This window comes from Ceratotherium simum, chromosome 27 (assembly GCF_057802395.1).
Source record: "Ceratotherium simum simum isolate JZ-2026a chromosome 27, ASM5780239v1, whole genome shotgun sequence".
Taxonomy (NCBI): Eukaryota; Metazoa; Chordata; class Mammalia; order Perissodactyla; family Rhinocerotidae; genus Ceratotherium; species Ceratotherium simum.
In genome coordinates, this window is record NC_141926.1 from 31367539 (window position 1) to 31384169 (window position 16631).

The window sequence follows — 16631 nt, forward strand, 5'->3', positions numbered from 1 at the left end:
TACTACTGAGTAGAATTTTAATATTCACGTCTCCCCTTCCTACACATGTATTTGCATAAATTAGTTTAGGTTCATGTCTTTATATATTTTATTAGAAAGACTAACCTAATTAATACAGCGGATGAGGTTTTAAGAAAATATAAACTTTTTATGGTGCTTGGTTGATTTGAGTATGTAATTATGCACTTGCTCTGATTAGGTGGATATATATGTATAAAACTTTCATATTTTAATGGACGTTCTGTATACATTAACTTATGTCTCCACATAAACATCCTCAATAACTCTGCTGAATGTCATCTTATATCAGTCGCTGCCTCTTGCTGTTTATTAGTCTGCCCTTTGACAGGGACAGTATACTTTGCTATGTTCAATTAATTGAAACTAACATTTTGCTACCCCGAGAAGTTTTAAAGAGGAAAAGAGAGGATGAGATGTTCATGGGAATTTTCAATTTAGCAGCATTGACTTTTCCACAAAGAACAATTGCTGCCTGTACAGTGAAGTCTCTGAGTAGATCAAATATAAAACCCTGTATGGGAAAAGGGTGGCAGTTACTGGCAAGAGCACATCTGTTCGTCTCCGGCTTTGGGAATTAGGAAAGACCTTTATTTAAGTTCTATGATGTATAGAGGAACTGCCTGGATTTCATATCTGATTAGTTAGTATCTGCAGTTAGGGGTTGTCAGCAGAATTGTCACCTCTGTTTGCAATGTCAGGAGGCATCTTCACTGATGGCTGTGACTGAATCAGGATGGGCCACATGTCTGCACTTCCAGAACCTGCGCTGGTTTGGTGTTCTCATCCTGTAAATGGCACGTTGCCCTTTTTTGGCGAGTAAAACTCAGTAAATGATTGATGTGCCACAGCAGTTTGGTGACATCTCCTGCTGTATCGCTGACATATTTTGCTTCTTCCTTAGACACAGCCTTTGTAAGGACTCGAATAATTCAGTGTCTTAGGAGGATGACTGACATGAAAGCAGAAAGATGGGCACCTGGCCTCCAGCACCGTTAGCCGCTCTGCGCTAATGGTGGAAAGATACCTTTTAAAAATTGTAATTCTTTTTTCAATTTAAGGAAAAATATATTAAAATTAAGACCATTTCAGGATGGCTGCCAACCAGTTGAACAAATATGACTTTCAATAATTGTCATATCTCTAAGTTGATTGAATATAAATTAAAAGAAACAAAAAGCCAAGTAAGCTTTTACACCAAATAAGCCAAATACACCAAATAAGTGTAATATGAGCATGTTCACTGCCCACAAAAGATTCCCCTCCCCTCAGTAATTATATATACTTTTTTGTACTCACACCCTTAAATATCCGTACAAAAATGACCGTATATGCTACCTAAAAGTGAGTTTTGACCAAACTCAGAAAAGATGACTCTTGTAATAGTAAATAATTTTGTAAAACAGGGTTAGGATTCATAAGTTTGTCCACAAAGTCTTTTAACAAAATAAAAGAACAGTTCATTTATTTTTTGTGTGTGCGTGTGTGAGGAAGATCAGCCCTGAGCTAACATCCGTGCCAATCCTCCTCTTTTTGCTGAGGAAGACCGGCCCTGAGCTAACATCTATTGTCAATCCTCCTCCTTTTATTCCCCAAAGCCCCAGTAGATAGTTGTATGTTATAGTTGCACATCCTGCTAGTTGCTGTATGTGGGATGCCACCTCAGCATGGCTGGACAACTGGTGCATCAATGCGCACCGGGATCCGAACCCGGGCCGCCAGTAGCTGAGCGTGCGCACTTAACTGCTAAGCCACGGGGCCAGCCCAAAAGAACAGTTTAAATACAGACATAAACTTAACTTGGTAACTGTAGAAGCTAGAATTTCCATGATAGTTTCTTAGAAAAAAGAAAGATATATAAGCTATATATGCTTTTGTTTAATTAATTGTACTAGACCAATTTAAAAGGGTGTTTGGCAAATTTTAAAATAACAAGACTAGCTATTCTTTGAAATATAAACCATAGGAATACCTGAAACTATGTCTAATATACTGCATAGGTGAAATAATTACTGAGGATGACATATAGTAATCGGGTCTGTAACTCCAATTACCCTGAGGCATTGACTCATTTTGACTTATGCCTTTATTCATCAGGTTTGTGAGATAAGCTTTTCTGTAGAAATAAATCCAGAGTATCTTCCCTTGAATTCAAAGATTCCACAACCCTCCTCTCTAGAGAACCAGCAAGAAGTCATTGAATTATTTGCTAATTGTGAGCAAAATTTGTATTGATTTTTTCTGTCTCTCTAGCTGATGTTAATAGCAACATACTTCAGGTCACTAAATACTTTTCAGCACCATCTAATTGTCAAAGAATCACTTACTAAGACAAAATTGTAGACATCAAAGCCACACGCGCACGCATACACACACACTTATAAAACACACAAAAAATGATGACATGGTCAGTTAATATTCTGTTTCTTCTCTACTTCGTATGGTAATAGTTTGCAATGTATATTACATAATTTGAAACTAATAACAATTATAAACAATATTAAAACTACCATATTATTAAGCTTTAGCTATGCCTGATTTAACTACTGGGCAAGTATTAATTTCTCATTGCACCCCAGAGTCACTACCACAAAAAAGTACAACCAAAAATAAGCATATGTCCAAATTTGTTCATTATGTTGTCACATCCTTTGAAGTATGATATAAAGAGCCCAAATTTTATTTTTCTTTTAGAATTACTCTATGGATGTGAAAATAGACATCGTGTATTTTTTTCTTACACTGTTCAAATGCTGTATGTGGTTTCTAGCAAAATGAAACTATTTCCATGTATTATATTTCTACAATACAGTAGCAGAGTGTTTTAAATTAAAGATACATGTCAGTTCTCTGCATTGATGCATAAAACTATTACTCAACAGATTTGACTAAATTTAGTGAAATATAGCTGTGGAGGAAAATAGAAAACAGTCCTCTGGAAGATCATGACACGCTTCTACGTGGGAAAAGCTATTCCTCTCATGGCCCCTAAATAGTTGTTAAAACCAATGTACCTCATCTTTGACATCTGTTTGAGCAGAATGAATCCATTTTAAATCCCCAAATCACTTTCCCTGTAACAGAATGCAGTAAATGAAGCAAAATAGTTTGGGGAAATGAGAAAGTGTAAACAAGCCAATCAGATGCCATTTAATTTCCTGGAGAGCCAGAAGTTTTCTCAAAGAAAAGCAAGATCAGACTTTGATAAAGGAAAACCTGCTTATAACCCATTGCTATTTGAGGGAAGTTTCTCTCAATTATATTGAACTTAAAATACTATGCCCAGAAATGTTTCATAACAACAGCCAAGACAAGTAAGTAACTTAACAGTATTGCTAGATAGTACATGAATATCTATCTGTTCTTTTATATACAGGAAGAAGGCACCGTTGATATTTTCGATGAAGCTTACTGTCCTAAGAAACATGGTATTCTGATTGCCATGTGTTGGAATTTTCAACGTTTGTGCTTTTCTTTCTGTCCATTAATAATAATGAGGTTCTTCTTCAGTATTGTTGGATTAATATCTGTTAAATTATGAGAACATCAAAGAAAAATAAACTGTTAAAAATTAAAGTTTTTATACAGCAAACTAAAGCTTATCATAATAAGCGTCAGTTAGTCCTACTCTGCCAAAGAAACACATTTAGTCTGCTGATGGGACGTCTCTAGAGAGAAGAGTAGGTCGCAATGTGGACCCTGCAAATTACAGAAAAAATATTGGCATCATACCTTGTTTGGGATGGAGTTCACGTTTGATATCCATGTTCCTCCAGGAACATCATGAATAGTATCCTTTTGAACTAATGAACATTTTTCTTTAAGAGTAAAATTGAGAAATCATCTGCTGGTTCTAAAATTAAAGTTCACTAATTGAGAAGTTCTAGTGCACAATACAATAAAGAGAGAACCCGTGTTTGTTAGACCTTGATATTTTGGTTGTCTTGTTTTTAATTATTTTTTAGTTTATTCCTTGAGAGATTGTAAGTGAAGAAAAGTGCCTGTGATGTTGACCTATTTAAATCCATATGTGTGAGAAATAGTCTGTTGAATATAAACTCTTATTGTACATAAAGATTATGAAGTGTCACACTAAATTTTTTAAGTTATGTTAGAGCATTTGCAAAGATAGGTACAATAATTCCTTGCATCCCTGTACCTATGCTCTGTGTAATGTGACTTTGTCACTTCTATCAAGAGGAGGAGTCCATTTCTCTACTGATTGAATATGGGTTGGCCTTTGACTTGCTCTGACCAATAGAATGCAGTAGAATTGATATGCTGAGTCTACACCTCATGGGGGCCTTGCTGATTCCATATTTGCCTTCTTGGAACATTGAAGCCACCCTATGAAGTAGCTTGGCCTAGACTACTTGAGGTTGAGACCAAAGTGGGGAGAATGGCCCAACTGTACAGCCATACAGCCATCCCAGTGACCACAGCCAGCACCAGCTACCTGGAAATGTGAATGAGGCCATCTTCAACCATCCAGCCCCAGTAAAGCCCCTAGATGACTGTAGATGGATGAGTGGCCTTAAACAAGATCAGAAGAAGCACTTGGTGAAGTCCAGCTCTAATCACTGACCCTTACAAGTGTTAGCCAATGAAATAGTTGTTGTAAGCCATTAAGTTGGCTTTTTTCAAGCCACTAAGTTTTGAGGTGGTGAGATGGCAATAGTTAACTGATGTATATCCCTCTTAAGGGAAAGGGCAGGTCTTAGTGATTTATATGTACCTTACACTGCCTGGCACACAGTAGAGAGTAAGGAAAAGGTATTCAATCAAATGAAATAAAATAAGTAGAAAACTCTGCTTCAAGACAGTGGCAACCTCATTGGGGAGTTAAGTAACAGAAATTTTATCACTTTATGCATTTATTCCTGAGGGAGTCACCTCCATCCTCTCACCGAGTTCTGGGCTTGAGACCAACATTAAGTTTTTTCCTCGTAAAATCACTTATAAAAGCATGGGTAAAAATGTTTATATGCAAATCTATGTGAAAAGAAATTATATGAGGAAATGTGAATAGAATTCTTTTATAATCTACTTCATTTATTGTGATCACATTGTTTTATTTGAAGTACAAAATTATTGATATTTATAGATATCTATAAATTGTTTATAAATATCTTAGCTCTCTAAGGTAAGTTTTGTGATTTTACTGGTTATCAAATGAAAGATAAACGTTTCTAAGAATACTGGACATTCAGTCAGATATGTCAATTGATTTAATGTGAAAGTATAATAATAATCATGTAAAAAATGCAACTGGCTTGATTGTTCTTTGGAATTAACATTTATTAAATGTTCTATTCTATAACTCAATATTAATTAAAGTTTACAAAAGAAAATCTGAACTTGAAGTTCATAGCATGAAATAACCACTTTTAGTGACAAAAGCAAATGATTGTTAAGATTATAAAAACAAAATAGTGATAAGAAGAAAGAAAAGGTATATATTTTTTATTTTCATCTTTGAATTAAATAAAAAACACATATGGAGGTAAAATGAAGTTTTAGATTGTTAGATATGCACTTAGCCTGGCAAATATATTTTTAGAGAGATGAAGGGATAATATATATGCTGTAAAGTCTGTCAGTCTTTAAAGTTTAAAGAGTATTTTTTCTAGTTACCAACAAATGTGTTGATTTTAACAACAGAGAGGTCGTATTTGGTTGAGTTTTATTCAAAGAAAGGAAGAAAGAAATCTGCATCTTTCATTAAAATCTCCATCAGCCATGTTTCCATTAGAGTTCACTGAAAAATGACTCATAAAACCAACAATTTTATGCATCAGGTGACAGGTTTTGACAGAAACAGCACTGCAGTTTTTGTGATATGCTACATTTTGAATGCTTAAACTGTGTGATTAGGTGTGTTTTATATGACTTCCACGTGCTTAGCTAGCAAAATCTGAGTTTATTTATACAAAATTATTCAAGTGAAAAAAATGGTGTCTCTCAAGTGAGCAAAGTCAGACCTCGAAAGAGACCATAGAGGATTGGCTAGCATTTTATTATCAAGTGAGCTGTTCTAGCTCTTTTCAGGCACAAACCTTCTTGCTGAGCACAATGGGCTTTTTATTTTTAACTGACTCAAAAGTAAAAATAATGAATCGCACCATTTAATAAAGTAGTTTTCTGTTTCAGCTTCTATTAGTTCAGCTCTAGTAAAAGAGAAATCTGCAATTCTCCTGTTAAGAAAAAAAAAAATGTTCTAGATTTGTAATATGTGTGTCAGAAGCTTTTGTTTTTCCACATGAGAAATATCTGGTGGCTAGTCTTTAGATACTCTCTAAACACTTTTCTCTGGGTGTATTTTAGAGTAATTGCATTGTAAAGTCAGCTGTTTTTTATTTAGAATTGAGGACCCAGTTGTTAAAGTGTGCGAATCACTTTTTCCACTGTTGTTGAATGAGACACCTCACTCCTTATTGTTAATCATGTAACTTAAATTAGTATAAGCCATTTTCTAGGAAGGAAAATGAAAAGGGTACATGCTTTAGAGATCAAGAGCCCTGAGTTTCTAACTCTAAGCTACATGACATTTGGAAAGTCAGTTTCTGAAACTCAGAAACATGCATCCTTGAACTGAAGATAATCTCTTGAAAAGTGGTGTGAGTTTTAGAGGTTATATGCCCAATATGGTGCCTACTAGATAATAGATAACCCAAGAATGATAATTATTATTATTAGAAATGGTATATTTAATAAATTTTTATTTTTATTCCTTTTATCTCAGTAGTTCATGTGAAAAAAAATTTAAATATTATTTGTATATATTTATACATGTGGTTTTTAGTTTTTAGTTTTTCAATATCAAAGTTGGTAGAATAAGTAGAACAAGTCTAAAGACTTTATCTTTTAGAGAAACTAGAGATTTCCTTGTGATATTCATAAGTCCAGGCGAGGTAAAGTTGAAGGTAGTGGGAGGAAAATACCTTTGTTATATGTTATATATTTAGAATCATTTTTTGAGATAATAGATGGCATTCAAGTTGAATAACTAGAGAATTATTTTTTGACCCTTATTAATTAAAATGCAGAGTATAGTGAAATGTATTAGTTGCTGAATGCACATTGAAATTCTACACAGTTATAAAGCACGTCCCAAACCCCATAGTTTTCTTTTATATTTTATTACATTCATCAGTCAGTTTCAATAGTTATATTCTTTAATGTCATCTATATTACATTTCAAAAATCCAAATGCATTTGAGAACAATTCTGATTCTCAAAGGAAATTATAACTGGTGCTATATTGGTGGATTTCTAAGACTAATCTTTTGAGGGATCATTTTTTTTTTTTCCAAATAGGTTCCATCCTTTATTTTTAGTTGTATTGAGGTATAATTAACAAACAAAATTGTAAGATATTTAAAGTGTACATCATGATGATTTTTTTTTTAATTTTTTGTTTATTGCAGTAACATTGGTTTATAACATTGTAAAAATTTCAGGTGTACATCATTGTACTTCTATTTCTGCATGGACCACATCATGTTCACCACCAAAATACTAATTACAACCCATCACCACACACATGCACCGAATTATCCCTTTCACCCTCCTCCCTCCCCCCTCCCCTCTGGCAACCACCAATCCAATCTCTGTCCCTATGTATCCGTCCATTGTTGTCACTATCTACTACTTAATGAAGGAAATCATACGGTATTTGACCTTCTCCCTCTGACTTATTTCACTTTGCATTATACCCTCAATGTCCATCCATGTTGTCACAAATGGCTGGATTTCGTCGTTTCTTATGGCTGAGTAGTATTCCATTGTGTATATATACCACAGCTTCTTTATCCATTTGTCCCTTGATGGGCACTTAGGTTGCTTCCAAGTCTTGGCTATCGTGAATAAGGCTGCAATGAACACAGGGGTGCATGTACCTTTGCAAATTGGTGTTTTCAAGTTCTTTGGATAAATACCCAACAGTGGAATAGCTGGATCATATGGTAGTTCTATCGTTGATTTTTTGAGGAATCTCCATACTGTTTTCCATAGTGGCTGCACCAGTTTGCACTCCCACCAGCAGTGTATGAGAGTTCCCTTCTCTCCACATCCTCTCCAACACATGTTGTTTCCTGTCTTGTTAATTATAGCCATTCTGACGGGCGTCAGGTGATATCTCATTGTAGTTTTGATTTGCATTTCCCTGATAGTTAGTGATTTTGAACATCTTTTCATGTGTCTGTTGGCCATCTGTATATCTTCTTTGGAGAAATGTCTGTTCAGGTCTTTTGCCCATTTTTAATTGGGTTGGTAGTTTTTGTTGTTGAGATGCATGAGTTCTTTATATATTTTGGAGATTAAGCCCTTATCAGATGTATGGTTTGCAAATATCTTCTCCCAATTGTTAGGTTGTCTTTTCGTTTTGTTGATGGTTTCCTTTGCTGTGCAGAAGCTTTTTAGTTTGATGTAGTCCCATTTGTTTATTTTTTCTATTGTTTCTCTTGCCCGGTCAGATGTGGTGTTTGAAAAGATGTTGCTAAGACCGATGTCGAAGAGAGTACTGCCTATGTTTTCTTCTAGAACTTTCACAGTTTCAGGTCTTACATTCAAGTCTTTAATCCATTTGGAGTTAATTTTTGTGTATGATGTAAGGTAAGGATCTACTTTCATTTTTTTGCATATGGCTATCCAGTTTTCCCTACACCATTTGTTGAAGAGACTTTCTTTTCCCCATTGTATGTTCTTGGCTCCTTTGTCAAAGATTAGCTGTCCATAGATGTGTGGGTTTATTTCTGGGCTTTTGATTCTATTCCACTGATCTGTGTGTCTGTTTTTGTGCCAGTACCATGCTGTTTTGGTTACTATAGCTTTGTAGTATATTTTGAAGTCAGGGAGTGTGATACCTCCAGCTTTGTTCTTTTTTCTCAGGATTCCTTTAGCTATTCGGGGTCTTTTGTTGTTCCATATAAATTTTAGAATTCTTTGTTCTATTTCTGTGAAAAATGTTGTTGGAACTTTGATAGGGATTGCATTGAATCTATAGATGGCTTTAGGAAGTATGGACATCTTAACTATGTTAATTCTTCCAATCCAAGAGCACGGAATATCTTTCCATTTCTTTGTGTCTTCTTCAGTTTCTTTCAGAAATGTTTTATAGTTTTCGGTGTACAGATCTTTCACCTCTTTGGTTAAGTTTATTCCTAGGTATTTAATTCTTTTTGTTGCAATGGTAAATGGGATGGTATTCTTAATTTCTCTTTCTGCTACTTCGTTGTTAGTGTACAGAAATGCAACTGATTTTTGTATGTTGATTTTGTATCCTGCAAATTTACCATATTCGTTTATTACTTCTAAAAGTTTTCTGGTGGATTCTTTAGGGTTTTCTATATATAAAATCATGTCATCTGCAAATAGTGACAGTTTCACTTCTTCCTTTCCAATTTGGATCCCTTTTATTTCTTTCTCTTGCCTGATTGCTCTGGCTAGGACTTCCAATACTATGTTAAATAGGAGTGGTGACAGTGGGCATCCTTGTCTGGTTCCTGTTCTTAGAGGGATAGCTTTCAGTTTTTCACCATTGAGGATGATATTAGCTGTGGGTTTCTCATATATGGTCTTTATTATGTTGAGGTACTTTCCTTCTATACCCATTTTATTCAGAGTTTTTATCATAAATGGATGCTGGATCTTGTCAAATGCTTTCTCTGCATCTATTGAGATGATCATGTGATTTTTGTTCTTCATTTTATTAATGTGGTGTATTACGTTGATTGATTTGCGAATGTTAAACCATCCCTGCATACCTGGAATAAATCCCACTTGATCATGGTGTATAATCTTTTAACGTATTGTTGTATGCGATTTGCTAGTATTTTGTTGAGGATTTTCAGATCGATGTTCATCAGTGATATTGGCCTGTAATTTTCTTTTTTGTGTTGTCCTTGTCTGGTTTTGGTATCAGGGTAATGTCAGCTTCGTAGAATGAGTTAGGAGCTTCCCCCTCCTCAATTTTTGGAAGAGTTTGAGAAGGATAGGTATTAAGTCTTCTTTGAATGTTTGGTAGAATTCACCAGGGAAGCCGTCTGGTCCTGGACTTTTATTTTTGGGGAGGTTTTTGATTACTGTTTCGATCTCCTTACTGGTGATTGGTCTATTCAAATTCTCTACTTCTTCTTGATCCAGTTTTGGAAGGTTGTATGATTCTAAGAATTTATCCATTTCTTCCAGATTGTCGAATTGGTTGGCATATAGTTTTTCATAGTATTCTCTTATAATCTTTTGTATTTCTGAGGTGTCTGTTGTAACCTCTCCTCTTTCATTTCTGATTTTACTTATTTGTGCCTTCTCTCGTTTTTTTCTTGGTGAGTCTAGCTAAAGGTTTGTCTATTTTGTTGGTCTTTTCAAAGAACCAGCTCTTGGTTTTATTAATTTTTCTATTTTTTTGGTCTCCATTTCATTTATTTCTGCTCTGATTTTTATTATTTCCCTTCTTCTACTGATTTTGGGCTTTGTTTGTTCTTCTTTTTCCAGTTCCTTTAGGTGCATTGTTAGATTGTTTATTTGAGATTTTTCTTGTTTGTTGAGATAGGCCTGTATTGCTATAAACTTCCCTCTTAGAACCGCTTTTGCTGTATCCCATAAATTCTGGCATGTCGTATTTTCATTTTCATTTGTCTCCAGGTATTTTTTGATTTCTCCTTTGATTTCTTCGTTAACCCAGTCGTTGTTCAGTAGCATTTTGTTTAATCTCCATGTATTTGTGGCTTTTCTGATTTTCTTCCTATAGTTGATTTCTAGTTTCATACCGTTGTGGTCAGAAAAGATGCTTGGTATTATTTCAATCTTCTTAAATTTATGGAGACATGTTTTGTGGCCTAATATGTGATCAATCCTGGAGAATGTTCCATGTGCCTTTGAAAAGAACGTGTATTCTTCGGTTTTTGGATGGAATGCTCTGTATATATCTACTAGGTCCATCTGTTCTAGTGTGTCGTTTAAGGCCAATGTTTCCTTATTGATCTTCTGTTTGGATGATCTATCCGTTGGTGTAAGTGGAGTGTTCAAGTCCCCTACTATTATTGTGTTACTGTCTATTTCTGTTTTTATGTCTGTTAATAATTGCTTTATATATTTAGGTGCACCTACATTGGGTGCGTAGATATTTACAAGTGTTATATCCTCTTGTTGGATTGTTCCCTTGATCATTATGTAATGCCCTTCTTTGTCTCTTTTTACAGTTTTTGTTTTAAAGTCTATTTTGTCTGATATGAGTACTGCTACCCCAGCTTTCTTTTCATTGCCATTTGCGTGGAGTATCTTTTTCCATCCCTTCACTTTCAGTTTGTGAGTGTCTTTAGGTCTGAAGTGTGTCTCTTGTATGCAGCATATATATGGGTCTTGTTTTTTTATCCAGTCAGCCACCCTATGCCTTTTAATTGGAGCATTTAGTCCATTGATGTTTAAAGTAGCTATTGATAAGTATGTACTTACTGCCATTTTTTAACTTTATTTTTTTTTTTCCCCTCAGTGTTTTAGTAGTCCTTCTCTGTTCCTTACTTCTTCTATACAGAATTGATGGTCACTTTAGTTTGACCTCTGTCTGAAAGCTGTACTCTTTAACTACCCTCCTCCCTCCTTTTATGTTTTTGATATCATATCTAACCTCTTTTTTGTGCATTTGTATCCATTACGTTCTAATCGTGGAAATAGATAATTTTTCCTATTTGTGGTCTTCTCTTTTCCCCTTAAATCAGTCCCTTTAACATTTCTTGTAACACTGGTTTCTTGGTGACAAACTCCTTTAATTTTTGCTTATCTGGGAAAATTTTGATCTCTCCTTCCATTTTGAATGATAACCTTGCTGGGTAGAGTATTCTTGGCTGTAAGTTTTTTCCTTTTAGCACTTTAAATATATCGTGCCATTCTCTTCTAGCCTGTAAGGTTTCTGCTGAGAAGTCAGCTGACAGCCTTATGGGGTTTCCTTTGTATGTAACTTGACATTCTCTTGCGGCTTTTAGGATTCTCTCTTTATCTTTAATTCTGGACATTTTGATTATGATGTGTCTTGGTGTGGGCCTCTTTGGGTTTATCTTGTTTGGGGCTCTCTGTGCCTCCTGTACCTGGATGTCTGTTTCCTTCCTTAGGTTAGGGAAGTTTTCATCTATTATTTCTTGAAATAGATTCTCTGCCCCCTTATCTCGCTCTTCTCCTTCCGGGACACCTATAACACGGATGTTAGTGCGCTTGATGTTGTCCCAGAGGTCCCTTAGACTGTCCTCACTCTTTTTAATTCTTTTCTCTTTTACCTGTTCACCTTGGGTAATTTCTTCTAGTCTTTCTTCCAGCTCACAGATCCGTTCTTCTGTATCCTCTACTCTGCTTTTGAGTCCCTCTAATGAATTTTTCATTTCCAGTATTGTATTCATCATTTCTGATTGGTTCTTTTTTATCTTCCTTTTCTTTGTTGACATTCTCACTGAGTTCATCTATTCTTCTCCCCAGATCAGTGAGCATCCTTAACACTCTTAGTTTGAACTCTCTGTCGGGTAGGTTGCTCATTTCTGTTTCACTTAGTTCCTTTTCTGGGGTTTTGTCCTGTTCCCTTACTTGGAATGTATTCTTTTGCCTCCTCATTTTGCCTCTTTCCCTGTGCTTGTGTCTACGTATTAGGTAGGTCAGCTACGTCTCCTGCTCTTGGATAGGTGACCTTATGTGAGTGATGCCTTAGGAGGCTTCCAGTGTGCTTCCCTCAGTTCTCAATGTTCCAGGGGTGGCCCCTACGTGGGCTACGTGTGTCCTTCTATTGTGGCCTATTAGCTCTCCCTATAGGCGCCCAGGCAGGCTGAGTTATGCTCCTGGCCAGCTGTTGTAATGCTCAGCTGCTTGTAGTTGTTGTGGGCCCTTCAGTCTCTTTATCAGGTGTGGGGAGCCCCAGCACAGTTGGCTGTAAGTTCTAATACCACATTTGTGTTGCAGTATTTCTTTTAAGTGAGTAGGCCCCCAGTGTGGCAGGTTGTTAGGCTCAGGGCCTTACAATTGCTGTAAACCTCTAGCCTATTAGGTCTCTTGTCAGCTCTCTGGGGATTGCAGCTGGGTGGGGCTGGCCTCAGGCACAGGAGCACCCAATTGTTTCAGGCTTTGGAAGGTGGGGCAAACCTCCTATGTGGGTCTTTGAGAAGCACAAGTCTTCTGCAGCTGACAAGCCCTGTTGCCCACAGGTCCACACACACAGTCAACACAGTCCTGCCCCGTGTGAGCGCCCCGACCTCCCCAAGTGGACCCAGTCTCTCCACGGCGGGAGCCCCACACACTCCGCCACCACCCCACACTCTCCACCCGCTCCTTGTGCACACCCTGCCCCGCTCAACTCAGCTCAGTTGCCAGGCTGCAGAGAATCCAGTCACCAATCTATGCAGGCCCACACGTTGCCTGAGGGCTTGTTGTTGGGTGGGGCCAGTCTCTAGGGTGGGCTGCCTGCCCTGGCTGAGCTGGATTAAATCGGTGCTCTAGCGGGTGGAGCAGACCCTGGCCTAGCAGGTCTCAGGGAGAACTCCAATGGCGTCTGTGTCAGCACGCTCACACCAGGCCACAACCATGGCCGCCGCCAATGTCCCAGTCCCTGGAGAGGTCTCACCCCTCACCGTGATGCACTCAGGGCCTATTAGGTGAGTCTCTTGTCACCGAAGCACTGTGTACCTTTCTTTCTGGTGATTTTAGGATGCTTTCTGGAACGGGTGGGTTTGTGCGCAGGCCCTTTAAGAGCCAGTTTTAGTTTCTTTGTGAACCGGGTTTTCTGGGGCTGCTCCCCAATGCTTTAGTAGCAGCAAAGTCAGATATTATGCCGCTGGTGTCGATTGTGCTGGGTCCACAAAATGCCCACAGCGGGGGCACTCCCGGCTCAGGACCCCGCGCCTCCAGGGAGGCTGCGTACCTGTGAGCTGCTCCCGGCGGCCGTGAAGCTGGCGGCTTGTGAAGGCGGCGTTTTTTCTCTCCAGAAGGGAGTCTCTGCCTCTTCTACCCCAGTTAGGATTGTCCGTTGTTGCAGGAGTTCCTCTTATCCAGTTTTCAGTTCTGTCTCAGGGGTAATTTTTCCACGAGTAGTTGTCAATTGGCTGTGTCCACGGGAGGAGGTGAGTTCAGAGTCTGCCTACGCTGCCATCTTGACCGACATTTCTGAGGGATCATTTCTATAGTTCATTATAAGTGGATTTCTATATATTCTTAATTGCCAGTTATATCAAAATTTCCTTCAATAGCTTGAAATTCAGTAAAAAAGTTTTACTAAGCAACATTTATAATTTCTAATTCTCTCCATTTAATTCCTTCGAATTTTGAAGTTTTAAAAATCATCTCTGTCCATAAAAACTAAAATTTTATGTTGATATGTTAAAAGAATCCTCCAAACTTAGAAAAACAAAAGCCTTATCTTCTCTCATTCCTACCTCTTTCCTAAATTATTATGATCTCATAGTGCTTTTCTCTGAACTCCTACATTTTTCACTAGATCACACACGCTGGGCTTATGGTCTTCATGGCAGGAGGGTATAGCTGTTTCAGTGAAAGCCTGTGGGGTGCATGCGTGTTTTGGCTCAGCACTGCATCCCCTGATGCTAGGGCAGGGCTTGCCCAGAGTTGGGTTTTATTTAATATTTATTAAATGAATAAATGAGAGGACAATTACAAGACCTCACTCTTTGAAATTTGAGTATTCTACCATTATCAGTCAAAATGTGCTAAGTCTATTTGATTTCCTCCTCATTCCTTCCCCTCTTTTTCCTGCCTTTGTCCCTTATACACTTACTCTCTTTCTTCTGCTCTCTCTTCCTGCCTTCCATCTCGTCTCCTGAGAAAAACAATAAACACCTCACCAAATTACAGTCTAAGTAGGAAATCATTTTAAAAGTTAGTTCATAGGCAAAAAATGTAAAATTCATCCTTAAAAATCCCTCAGATCATCGTTGAAGTATCATCCTCATTCATCCCAAGCAGAATAGTGTGATGTTCATATTCCATGTGGAAATGGAGACCAGGAGAGGAGAACAGATTTCTACAGTCAAATGCTGAGCTATTCCCGCAAGTCTCGGATTTTAAACGCTATTTTACAGGAATAGAGTTTGGAACTGATTGCATTGTGGGAATATAGTCTCTCTTTCTCTCATTCTGAGTATGTGTAGTTAAATTCAGATAAATTAAATGTGTTTATGTTTCAGTCTTATATAGTGAATACGAGAGCCTGCCTTTGGGTAAAACACACACTGATTCCAATCTGCCAGTTACTATCATGGGAACAGTGGGCGAAATACTTGCCAAATTTATAGTTGTCTGGCTAGATATTCTCATTTGTATTGTGGCAATTTAACAACATCCATCTTCGAAATTATTTTTATGATTAAAACAGGTAATGCCTGCAAAGCATCTAGAAGAGTAACCAGTATACAGTGAGTGCTCAATACATGTTAGCTATTACTTTTACTAGATTCAGCTTATGGGTGACAAGATTAGTTTTAAAATGAGTAATACGATGATGTGATTTTTTTTGGTGCCCCAAAACCAAAATATGTTTTTCTATAAAAACGTAAATCACTTGTAGAAATCAATGGAAAAGTTAATTCAATTTACAGAAATAGATTTGACTATCAGGAGCACACATACAAACCAATGTAAGTCAAATTGCAGTAGTCCCTACAGTTTCCGTTTCTGCTACTTGCTCTAGAAACTTGGTATTGCTTAGAGTTCTCTCCCAGGACCTCCATCATATCCTTGAGTAATGTCTCTTTCATGTCTTCAGTTACTGCACGGGTGCTGACATGTCTCCAATGTATATCTACAGCCTGCCTATCGCAGGTTTGCATATCCAAACCTACACAACATGACCATCTGGACATATTACGGACACCTTATTCTATTTTCTTCTTTGTCCAAAACTAAATGTACCACCTTATCTATTCAAGTGCACCAAAATTTTGGAAAAATACTCACAAAACAAAATAACAATATTATATCTGCTCCATAAGTAATCTTCCATGTCATCTTTTTAATTTAGTAAACATTTATTGAACAACTTCTGGTCACTGTATTAGACAATGACTACCAAGCGAGTGCCGAGTTTCATAAAGGATGGTTTCTCCCCAAACATTTATCTACATGGATTGATTTTTATGTTACAATTTTAAAGCCTGGCTTTTTTTTTCTTTAATCTAAACTTCTAGTTATATCCACTAACTGGAAGTTATAATTTCACATTCACTGACTATACTGGCTTGTTTCCATTATTTTATTTTTGTTATAGGATGTAAGGGCTAAAAGGAATTGGCAATAATCTAATCTCTCAATTTACAGATGCTACTTGAGCTTCAAGTAATTTGAGATTTTTCCATTGTCAAACAGGTATACTAATTAAGTATGTAAAATTTAGTTAATATTCCTGATTATTTCTGAAAAATATTAAGCATTTCCTGTTTTTTAACCATTGTTTCCATTAGACTTCTAGATAATTGAGGACAGAAATTATATCTTATTAATTATTATTATTTTTTTAAATACGTTTTTTCCATTCTTTTTTTTGTGAGGAAGAGTCACCCTGAGCTAACATCTGTTGCCAATCTTCCTCTTTTTGCTTGAGGAAGATTCGCCCTGAGCTAACATCTGTGCCA

At 36.9% G+C, this 16631-nt stretch overlaps 1 protein-coding gene across 7 annotated transcripts in view; it reads left to right on the top strand.

Moving 5' to 3' along the window:
- The window catches only part of ROBO2 (roundabout guidance receptor 2), a 593028-nt gene that overhangs the window by 377316 nt on the left and 199081 nt on the right, over positions 1–16631 (top strand). The window contains exon 1 of one of the 7 annotated variants that reach the window (XM_087418206.1): positions 13514–13643. The exons of the other annotated variants lie outside the window; for them this stretch is intronic. The gene's annotated coding sequence lies outside the window, so the exon portion shown is untranslated. Of the gene's footprint in view, positions 1–13513; positions 13644–16631 lie in introns of those variants that run through there. 7 annotated transcript variants of the gene reach the window in all.